At 38.1% G+C, this 11,313-nt stretch overlaps 1 protein-coding gene and 1 pseudogene across 1 annotated transcript in view; one reads left to right on the top strand and one right to left on the bottom strand.

Moving 5' to 3' along the window:
• The window catches only part of ASXL2 (ASXL transcriptional regulator 2), a 131,684-nt gene that overhangs the window by 93,866 nt on the left and 26,505 nt on the right, over positions 1-11,313 (bottom strand).
• On the top strand, positions 7,744-7,834 carry LOC121101140 (annotated as a pseudogene).

Genomic DNA, 11,313 nt, shown 5'->3' on the forward strand with positions numbered 1-11,313 from the left:
CTAGTGCCTATCATATGGTAGGTCTAAAACGTGGTGGCTGACTGACAGAATTAGGAACACGGGTGGCAAAACTGGCTTTAGACAATAGTAAAAATATTTGTTTTGTTTTAAATAAGAAAGAAGGATGAAAGGTTGAATGCAAATGCAAATAAGTTAGTAGATTCAGGGCAGAAACTTAAATGCAAGAAGTGGCTGAGGATATCTAAATAAAAAGAGACAGCTAGAGATGGCCAGAGAAGATTACTACATAGGCTGGCTTCGTAAACTCACAAGTATAGTTTTACTTAAAGGTCCCTCAATTCTGAACAGCTCTATCAAGTCATTCTGATCTAGTTCATTCCACTTAGATTCTTTTTACCTGATTATCCAAGAAGTCTGTATGTTATGCACACACCTTAGTTCAAGCAAAAAAAAATTCTCAAAACCTAATTCTCCCAAAATTCTTGATTTAATACTTACCTGGCAGTTAAGTGCCAGGTACTGTCTGAAGTGCTTTACATACATCAGCCCATTTAATTTTTATAATAAACCTATAAGGTAGATATAATTATGGCATTTTTTTTCAGATGTGAAAACTTTGGCAGAGAAAATAAGTAACTTGCCCAAGGTCCCATCAGCTAGTAAGTGATGGAGGACAAGATTCTTTGCTCCTAAGTATTACGCTATACTGCCTCTCTCAATCAGTTACACATGCATACTACTCCTAAAATTAACTGTTACCATAACATACAATTACTTGTATTAAAATACATTACAATTACAATTATAATTTTAAGTGCCAAAACCAGGGGCTGCAAAGATGAGTAACAACAAGTCCTATAGTTCACAACTAGGGTAGAGAGAGAGTGGCAGAAAGGACGGGACAACTATTAGATAAAAAATAATAAAAAGATATAAAGAACCATGGAAACAAATTTAATTCTTCCTACGAAAGTTATGCAATATTTCAAATATAGAGGAAACTACAAAATAAAAGAAAACTTACGTATGGACAAGCTTTGTCTAATCTGCAAAAGAAAATGAAGGAACTTTCTGAGAAGACAGAAATGTTCTATACCTAGACTAAGGTGGTAACACAGAGATGCACACATTTGTCAAAATGAATTGAGCTGTACTTTTAAAAACGTGTGCATTACACGAAATAAATATTACACCTCAATAAAGCTGGCATACAACCTCAACTAGTTGATTTTTAAATAAATTAGGGTGCCTGGATGGCTCAATCGGCTAAGCATTTGCCTTCGGCTCAGGTCACGATCCCAGGGTCCTGGGATGGAGCCCCAAGTGGGGCTTCCTGCTTAGCAGAGAGCCTGCTTCTCCCTGTGTCTGCTGTTACCCCTGCTTGTGCTGATAAATAAATAAAATCTTAAAAAACAAAATTAAAGCAAAATGAAGGAATAGTGGAAAAACATACCACACTCCCTGAAATTCAAGAGTAAGCACAAATTATGGAAGAAAATTTGAAAATGGGCTAGGATGGAAATGATCTGTATTAAACTCAACTTATTCATACTGAGAATCAGACTGTTTTTATGCCTGAAATGACCATACAACAGAGACAGTGAAGGGATATCCAACAGAAAAAGTTAGGGAAAGAGGGGTGAGAAGCAGAAAGGATCAAGTTTTCTGGGGAAAAAATAAATAAATCTTTAGGAAAAAAGATATTTGCATAAAAAGATATTTTACAAAAAAGATTATTTGTATATAATTGTATGGCCATCAAACAAAAATAAAAGTAGGATGCCAAGAGACAGCAGACGATATACAACAGGCCCTGCTTTTAGGCAAGCGAGCTTTCTAATGGTAGCAACAGGCAACAAGTATGTAAGAAAAAAAAATTTTTTTTTCACATACTGATAAGTACAATACACAAAATAAAACAGGATGATAACGCTGACAGCAAATGGTAAGAGAAATGATTTCAATGAGTAGTCAGGTCTCAGTGACTACCCGACATGTAACTGAGAACTGAGTGACAAGTTGCCAGACATGGGAATATTTAAGGGCAAAACAAAGGCAAAGGCCCATTTGAATAGTTTAGCTCAAAAGCTACGAAAAGTTTTAGCTTACTTAGTCACATGGAAAATAAAATTCAAACTCAGTAATAAATATTTCATCAGGGTGGTTTTACTTAAAAAACAAAGAAACAGAGGTGTCTGGGTGGCTCAGTCAGTTAAGCATCTGCCTTTGGCTCGGGTCATGTCCCAGGGTCCTGGGATCGAGTTCCACGTCAGGCTCCTTGCTCAGCGGGGAGCCTGCTTCTCCCTCTTGCCTGCTGCTCTCCCAGCATGTGTGTGCGCGCTCAAAAAAAAAGAAGAAACAAACAACACATCTAAAGAAAACAAAAAATAGACAGTGAAGTTTTATTCCCTCCTCCTCCTCACTGTCCACCCTTATTCTCCCCATGTCTTACATATCCTCCTAACATTAAAAGAATCATAAGCAAACACTCTCACTTTTGAACAAAAAAAGGCAGCAAGTCACACACAATATTCACTATATGACCTTATCCATTTAGGATATCTTGAAGGTCCTTATGTTTATATGGAAAGCATCTATTCTTTTTTTATAGCTGCATAATATTCCATTGCATAGACACACTATGATTTACTTAGCCATTTCCAATTTGGGGACTGTTTCCCATCTTTTGCACAGTATGTAGCAGAAACAGTTGGTGCCCTGTATCATATCCCGAGTCCACAGGTGAACTCAGCTACATTCGCTGTGGACAATTCCCACTTCCACTAACAGTGTCCCACCTCATGCTGATAATAGGCCTATCTCAAGTTTCCATGAGTCTCTCCACTTTTCTGTCTCAGGGCTTTCTCCAAAGCCAAGGAAGCCCAAACAGCAGCAGGGCAGCCCACGAGTGCAGAGGAGTTAGCAACCCTACCAGAAATTCTAAACCCCTCCCAGGTTGAACAAAATGCTCCAGACTGTCTTGACCCATTATGTACACATGCAAAAGACCCACAAATGAAGAAGTCATGATGACAGGGATGAAGGCTGTTTATGAACCCAACAGCATAGAGCCTTCCTTTCATGAAAACTGATAAAGCTTAGCTACTGCTGCTGTGGAGTATCCAAAACTTGTCATCAAAAAAGGCCAACTCTGAGCCCTCTGTAAGCTACAAACCCTCAAAGAGATGAGCCAGCTATCAAAGGAGAAGGAACAAGAATAGGCAAACAACGCTGGTAATACCACTCTACAAAAGTGTTACTACCGGAAAAGTACTTCAGTAAAAGGATTCTAAGATAAAAAGTAGGTTCCAAATTCTAGGGTTGTTAGACCATCCCTGATAAAAACTTCCAATAAAATTAAGTAAGCTAACCACACACTAAAAAAATGGAGCTGGGGGGGGGGGGGGAGTAGTCAATGCCTGGGTGACTCAGTTGGTTGGGCAACCAGCTCTTGGTTTCAGCTCAGGTCATCATCTACGGGTCCTAGGGTCCGGCAGAGAGTCTGCTTAAGGATTTCTCTCCCTCTCCCTCTGCCTCTGCCCTTCCCCCCGCTTGGGGGTGCACACACGCGTACTCTCTCTAAAATAAATAAATAAATACTTTTTTAAAAAATAAATAAATAAAAATTAAAAACTGGAGCTGGTATAGCTCCTAATTAAACTTAGGGTGCACGTCTCTCCCAATCTTCCTTTCACTACAATTCCCACTTACGATTACAAGACAGATAGGAGTATATGAATAATAAAATGAATAAGGTTGATTTCGAAGATATCAAACTTCAAACTCTTCAAGAACTACTTTTTCTCACAATCACTAGTGAAAATGGCTAGAAAAATTGCCTGTTTTTAAGGAAGCCCAATAATTACAAAAACCATAAAATGTTCAAACTTCTGATCGTAATGCAATAAAACCATAAATCATAAAAAATAAAGCCCTTAAAATTGTTTTTAATCCCTACCCCAAAAAAATGTTGGACCAAGAAGGAAATCACAACTATAGTAGCTAGACAAAAGAAAAAAAAAGTAAATGAAAGGCATAATTATGGAAAAGAAGGAAGCAACTTATTATTTTTAAGTGTTTCTCTTATTTTCTTAAACTACTTGAATTTTTTTTATATTTAACTGATTTCAACAAATATTAACTGATTTCAACAAATATTAACTGATTTCAACAAATATCTAAGCACCTTCCATACAGCTGACCCTTGACAACATGGGTTGCAATTGTACGGTTCCACTTACACACAGATTTTTTTTATAGAATAAAGTACTACAGATGTATTTTCTCTTATGATTTCCTTAACATTTTCTTTCCTCTAGCTTACTTTATTGTAAGAACACAGTATGTACTACATATAACATACAAAACACACGTTAACCAACTGTTTTATCGGGAAGGCATATGTCAGCAGTAGGCTATAAGTAGTTAAGGTCGGGGGAGTCCAAAGTTACACTCAGGTTTTCAACTGTGTGGGGGGTCAGTGCCCCCAACCCATGTTGTTCAAGGGTCAACTGTAGTTCCATCACATAACAAGTCATCTAAAATATCCAAATTTATACTCTACTATCCTCAACATACTATCTTCACAGGATTAAGTTAATCCAATTCCACTGTCTCTCAAAAATCATTCTCACATACACCTTTGGTAACAAAGTTATCCTCTGTTAAAAATGTCCTTTTCTCTCCAGACCCGTATCAAAAACTTAACCTTTTGTACAGGTGCATACCCCTTTGAGAGTCTGATGACAGCTATGAAAACTCTTCTCAAAAAAAAAAAATTAATTTTTATGGTTAGTTTCTATGGGTCCACAGACCCCATGAAGCTTACGGTAGATTTGTGATTTTAACCACTTATGTACCATTCAACATTTCTCTAGTTAAAAGGCCTTGATTTACCTTTGGAGATCCACCTCCCTCCTCCATTCTCAGTCCATATGGTGGGAACCAACACTAGCAATAAAGCAGGAAACAAATGAGCACTTTCCAACCTCTTGGCCTCAGTAATTCGCTTAGAAATGGGCAGAAGACTCAAACTAGGGCTATAGGAGCAGAACAACACGTGAAAGACATTTTTTGCCCCAGGAACTACTGGACTTAAACTTAGATGATGGGAGACTGAAGCTAATAGTGTTCAAACACCCCAAAGACAAACAAAAAGAGAAAGAGCAAGAGATACAAAATCTTGATAATGCCTTTATTTAAACAATGAATCCAACCATACCTGAAGCTCTTCCCCCAGATTTTCCAATGACAACAAATTCTCTTTTCCTTTCTTCTACCATTTTGGGATAAATTTTCTACCATTTTCAAAATAGTCCCGACATAGAGCCCATTCCTAGATCAAGATTAAGATCTCCTGAAGTAGATAACAAATCTATATTCTGAATCCATACACACGGGTTCATAACAGTAAAGCTAATTATGGTGAATACACTGGCAATAATTAGAGCCTACTAGTCACAAAAAGCTTTTAGCCTAGTTTAGCAAAAAAAACCCAAAAACAAAAAAACATTATTTTTTATTTAAGCTTTGTAAATTACTTAACTATATGATGAAATATTCCCAGAAACCAGTGAAAGCAATGCTTTGAAGCTACCAAGACAAGGTAATTGTCTTAGGACTGAGAAATTGCACAGACATCAAACAGAATCTGGGCTTCTAAATCCCTGCTCCAAAGAACCAACCTGAAGTCTCATTTCACCCATGAAGTCTGCTCGCATCCTCAGTGACACACTTCCCTCTCAATCTTAGGTACTTAAAATGGGCAATTTCAGGAGCTAACTACACATTTATCATTCCTACTTATTTTTCTTAATATTTTATTTTTTTAAGTAGGCTCCACACCCAACATTGGGCTCAAACTCATGACCTCAAGATCGAGTCACGTGCTCTACAACTGAGGCAGCCAGGCGCCCCTCATTCCTACTTATCTTAGTCTCTTACTCTTGTCTGCACATACTGAAATGCACTCATTCACAGAGATGAAACAGTCCAGGTTTTAATCAAAGAAGAACTAGAAAAAAAGCTCCTGAAGAGGACAGGTAACCAGGTAGTTCCAACCTAGATTTACTGAATTTCGCCTTTTAGAAGAAAACTCAGTCTTCTCATTGTGATTAATACCGCCACCCCCACAGGATCCCCCCCAACGTACAATTTCTATTTAAAGCTCCGTGAAAAAGTGGATTAAAATACCCTTTTTCTGCCCTTCCAAAGTTTAAAAAAACAAAACAAAACAAAACTGCAGGCACTGTCCAAAGAGAACTTTATTAAATAATGAGGGACATTTGCACAATACAAGGAAGGAAAAGACAACATAATTCAGTCACTTCTCTATGAACAGACTGACGAATCTCACCATGACGACCTCCTAAGACCAATACTCCCTGCTCCAGCGCCTGCCCTTCCACCTCCTTACCAGCTGACAGGAGGTCTAGCGAACTCCTAGAGGTCATACGAGAAATAAGAGCTATCGTTCCTCCACAATTAGTAAGCCCAGTGTTATCTCAACATTAGTGACCATGTTACATACTAATAATTCTCCATAAACCAAAACAAGATTAAATTGGGGGGGGGGGATGAAACAAATTAACCTGATATACCAACGGTGGTTGCCACTGCGTAGTAGGTCAATGTGTGATTTTTTTCCTTTTAACCGTCCCCATATTTTTTAGCATGTGCAAGTTATTATTTTGACCCACAAAAGTATTTTTCATTTTTATGCAGTCAAATCTTGTCCTTCATGGATTCTGCTTTTAAGTATGCTTTCCACAGAATGACACAAAACCAGGGCAACAAGAAGGAAAATCTCACCGAATGTGACTACATAAAAATGAAAAACTTGGTACCATATGTCTGCACATGTATGCACATGTACACACACAAACAAATAAACAAAATCTAAAAAAAACTAGGGAAAAAATTGGAAAATATATCACACACAGAAAAAGTTGTTATAGAGATGCCTGGGTGGCTCAGTTGGTTAAGTGTTTGCCTTCAGCTCAGGCCATGACTCCAGGCTCAGCGGTCAGCCTGCTTCTCCCTCTCCCTCTGCTGCTCGTGCTCTCTCTCTCAAATAAATAAAATCTTAAAAAAAAAAGAAAAGTTGTTATAAATAAATGAGAAAAACAATTCGAAAAAAAAAGATCTGGCAAAGGGTATAAAAGGGTAGTTCAGAGAAACAAATACAAGTGGTCAGTAAACATTACAAAGCTGTTCGACCACAGCCATACAACCATAAATACAGAAACTGAAATCAAAACCAGTTTTTTTTTTCCACCTACGGAGTTGGTCAAAGTGAAAAAGACTGAAAAACCCATTATTTGTCAGGGTGTGGGGAGCAGATACTGTCATCCATTGCCGTAAGATGGAACAATCCTTTTGAAGCACAATTTGGCACTCTACAGCCCTGGATGGCTATATCTTTGACCCACCAATTCTAATATAAAAGTTAATTCTATGGCTATATTCTTATAAGAGCACAAATAAATATGTACAGCATTTACTTAAAATATTTTTGCGACATCACAAAACTGGAATGGCCTAAATTCCAGTAAGTAATTAGTAAAACAGATTTATAATTAACCAAATAAAGGAGGAATATGCCACCATGAAAAAGAGCAATGTGGACATCAAAACAACCGATAACAAAAGAGACAAACTGAACTACATCAAAATTTAAAACCTATGCATCAAGGGACACAATCACCACAGTGAAAAGCCAACCTACAGAATGGGAGAAACTATTTGCGAATCATGTATGCTAAAGAGCTAATATTCAGAACAGTGTTTACTTCAGCAGCACATATACCAAAATTGCAACAATACAGAGAAGATTAGGGATGACAGGCAAATTCGTGAAGCATTCCATATTTTTTTTCCCAAAGAAGACATACAGATAGATGGTTAACAGACACATGAGAAGATGTTCAACATCACTCGTCAGGGAAATGCCAACTGAAACTACAATGGTATCACCTCACACCAGTCAGAATGGCTAAAATATAACAACACAGGAAACAACAGATGTTGGCGAGGATGTGGAGAAAGGGAAACCCTCTTACACTGTTGGTGGGAACGCAAACTGGTGCAGCCACTCTGGAAAACAGTATAGAGGTTCCTCAAAAAGTTAAAAATAGAACTACCCTATGATCCAGCAATTGCACTACCAGGTATTTACCTAAAGAATACAAAAGTACTGATTTGAGAGGCCTGGGTGGCTCAATTAGTTAAACATCTGACTCTTGATCTCAGCTCAGGTCTTGATATCATAGTCATGAATTCAAGCCCAGCGTCAGGCTCCACACTGGGTATGGAGCCTACTTAAAACACACACACACACACACACACACATACACACACACACACACACACACACACACACTCTGATTTGAAGGGACACATGCACCCTGATGTTTACAGCAGCATTATCTACAACAGCCAAATTATAGAAACAGCCCAAGTGTCCATCAACTGATGAATGGATAAGGAAGTTGTGGTGTGTACACACACATATGGAATATTACTCAGCCATCAAAAAGAATGAAATCTTGCCATTTCCAACAACGTAGATGGAGCTAGAATGTATTATACTAAGCGAAATAAGTTAAAGACAAATACCGTATGATTTCACTCGTATGCAGAATTTAAGAAACGAAACAGATGAACATGGGGGGTGCAAAGAGAGGCAAACTATAAAACAGACTCTTAACTACAGAGAACAAACAGGATTGCTGGAAGGGTGGTGGGCAGTGGGATAGATTAAATGAGTGATGGGTATTACTGAGGGCACTTGTGATGAGTGCTGGGTGTTACATGTAAGTGATGAATCACTAAATTCTACTCCTGAAACTAATATTATGTTAACCGGAATTTAAATAAAAACTTCAAACTTCCAAAAAATTAAAAAATTAGTATCCGGAATATATGAAGTACTACAATTCAACAAAGAAACCAAACAACTCAATTCAAAAATGGGCAAAAGACTTGAGCAGACATCTCTCCAAAAAAGATATACAAATGGCCAACAAGCATATGAAAAGATGTTCAACATCCTAATCATTAGGGAATTGCAAATCAAAACCACAATGCAGTATCACATCATATCCACTAGGATGGCTGCTGCCAAAACAAAACAAACAACAACAAAAATAACAAGTGTTGACAAGGATGTTGACGCACTGTGCACTGCTGATGGAACAGAGTATAGCAGTTCCTCAAAATACTAAAAATAGAATTATAAAATGAATCTAGCAATATCATTTCTGGTTAATATACAAAAGAATCAAAAGCAGGGTCTCGAAGAGATATGTGTATACCCATGTTCATAGCAGCATTATCAAATAGCCGAAACATGGAAGCGCCCATTACAGATGAATAAACAAAATGTGATATGCACATACAATGGAATACTATTTGGCCTTAAGAAGGAAATTCTGACACATGCTACAACGTGATGAACCTTGAGGACATCATACTACATAAAAAAAAGCGAATCATAGGGGCACCTGGGTGGCTCAGTCCTTTAAGCATCTGCCTTCGGCTCAGATCAGGGTCTCAGGGTCCTTGCTCCTTGCTTCTCCCTCTCCTTCTGTCCCTCACCCTGCCCATGCTCTCTCCCCCCTCTCTCAAATAAATAACATCTTAAAAAAAAAAAAAGTGAATCATGAAATGACAAACATTGTATGATTTCACTTATATAAGGTATCTAGAGTAGTCAAACTGACAGAAATGGAAAATAGAATGGTGGCTTCCAGGTACTGTGGGGGGAGGAGGAATGAGGAATATTAATGAGTACAGAAAAATCAGTTTTATAAGTTGGGAAAGTTTTAGAAATTCATCACACAACAATGTGCATATATTTAACGCTACTGAACTGCACCCGTTTTTTTAAGATTTATTTATTTGAGACAGAGCGAGCGGGGGGGGGGGGGTCTCAAGCAGATCTCAAGCCCCGATGAGCTCGGAGACTGACCTGACTCGGGGTTCAAACTTACGATCCTGAGAACATGACCCAAACCAAAATCAAGAATCGGATGCTCAACCAACTGGGCCACTAGAGAGCTCCCTGAACTGCACATTCAATGTAAAATATATGTATTTTACCACAACTTTTTAAAAACAGCAATGTGATTGATAGACAGTAACATTAATGATAGAATCTAGGTGGTGGGTATACAGGTATTCCCTGTAAAATTCTTTCAACTTAGCTGCATTTTAAATTTTCATAATAAAATATTCTGAGGACAAACAACAATGTAGCACTCTGAGCAGGTATGTGAAAACAGTCACACGCTATTAAGTGAAAAATGCAAGTTGCAGAATTATATATAGTTTAACTGCTTTACCCTCTAGAATTTGGGGGGGTGGAATTACATAGATGGAAAGAAAATTTCTGTCCTTACATCTTAATGACCTTAGTCATTATCAATATTTACCTCTGGAAAGAGTTGGAGGTATAAAAGTCTTTTTTGTTTTATTTTTTATTTTTTTAAAAGATTTTATTTATTTATTTGATAGAGACAGCCAGCGAGGGAGGGAACACAAGCAAGGGGAGTGGGAGAGGAAGAGGCAGGCTCCCAGCGGAGGAGCCTGACATGGGGCTCGATCCCAGAACTCCGGGATCACGCCCTGAGCTGAGGGCAGATGCTTAACAACTGAGCCACCCAGGCGCCCCTGTTTTTTTTTTTTTTTTAAAGATTTTATTTATTTACGTGAGAGAGAGAGCGCGTGCGTGCGCGCGCGTGCAAGCACAAGCATGCACAAGCGGGGAGGGGCAGAGGGAGAGGGAAAAGCAGGCTCCCCACCAAGCAGGGACCCCGATTCAGGGTTCGATCCCAGGACCCCAGGATCATGACCTGAGCCAAAGGCAGACACTTAACTGACTGAGCCACCCAGGAGCTCCTGTAAAAGTCTTTATACACTTAAATATTTGGAAATTTTGCCAAGAGCATTTATTACTTGTATTGTATACATATTATGTTTATTCAGGTTTATCCACCATTCATTTCCCCATTACAAAGCAAATATTCAGTTACTGACATCTAGTTTCATGGCTTCGTTTTTTTTTTTTTACATTAAAAATCTCAACTCTTCTATAATTTGTTTTGGTGTGTAACAGAAGGCAGATATATACATTTTCCCCCAAGATGATTAGGTTTCTCAACACGACCTTTATACTGATTTCTTAAATATATGTCACGGTCTCTGGATTTTCACATCTATAGTATTTACCAGTCTTGTCCCACATCAGTGTCACATTGCTTTAATCACTGTACCTTTGCAATACATTTTAACATCTACTAATATGTTATACCTTTCTTTTAATGTTACACTTCTTTTAAAAAATATTTTTAG

Source organism: Ursus maritimus, unplaced genomic scaffold, assembly GCF_017311325.1.
Source record: "Ursus maritimus isolate PB19 unplaced genomic scaffold, ASM1731132v1 scaffold_6, whole genome shotgun sequence".
Lineage (NCBI taxonomy): Eukaryota > Metazoa > Chordata > Mammalia > Carnivora > Ursidae > Ursus > Ursus maritimus.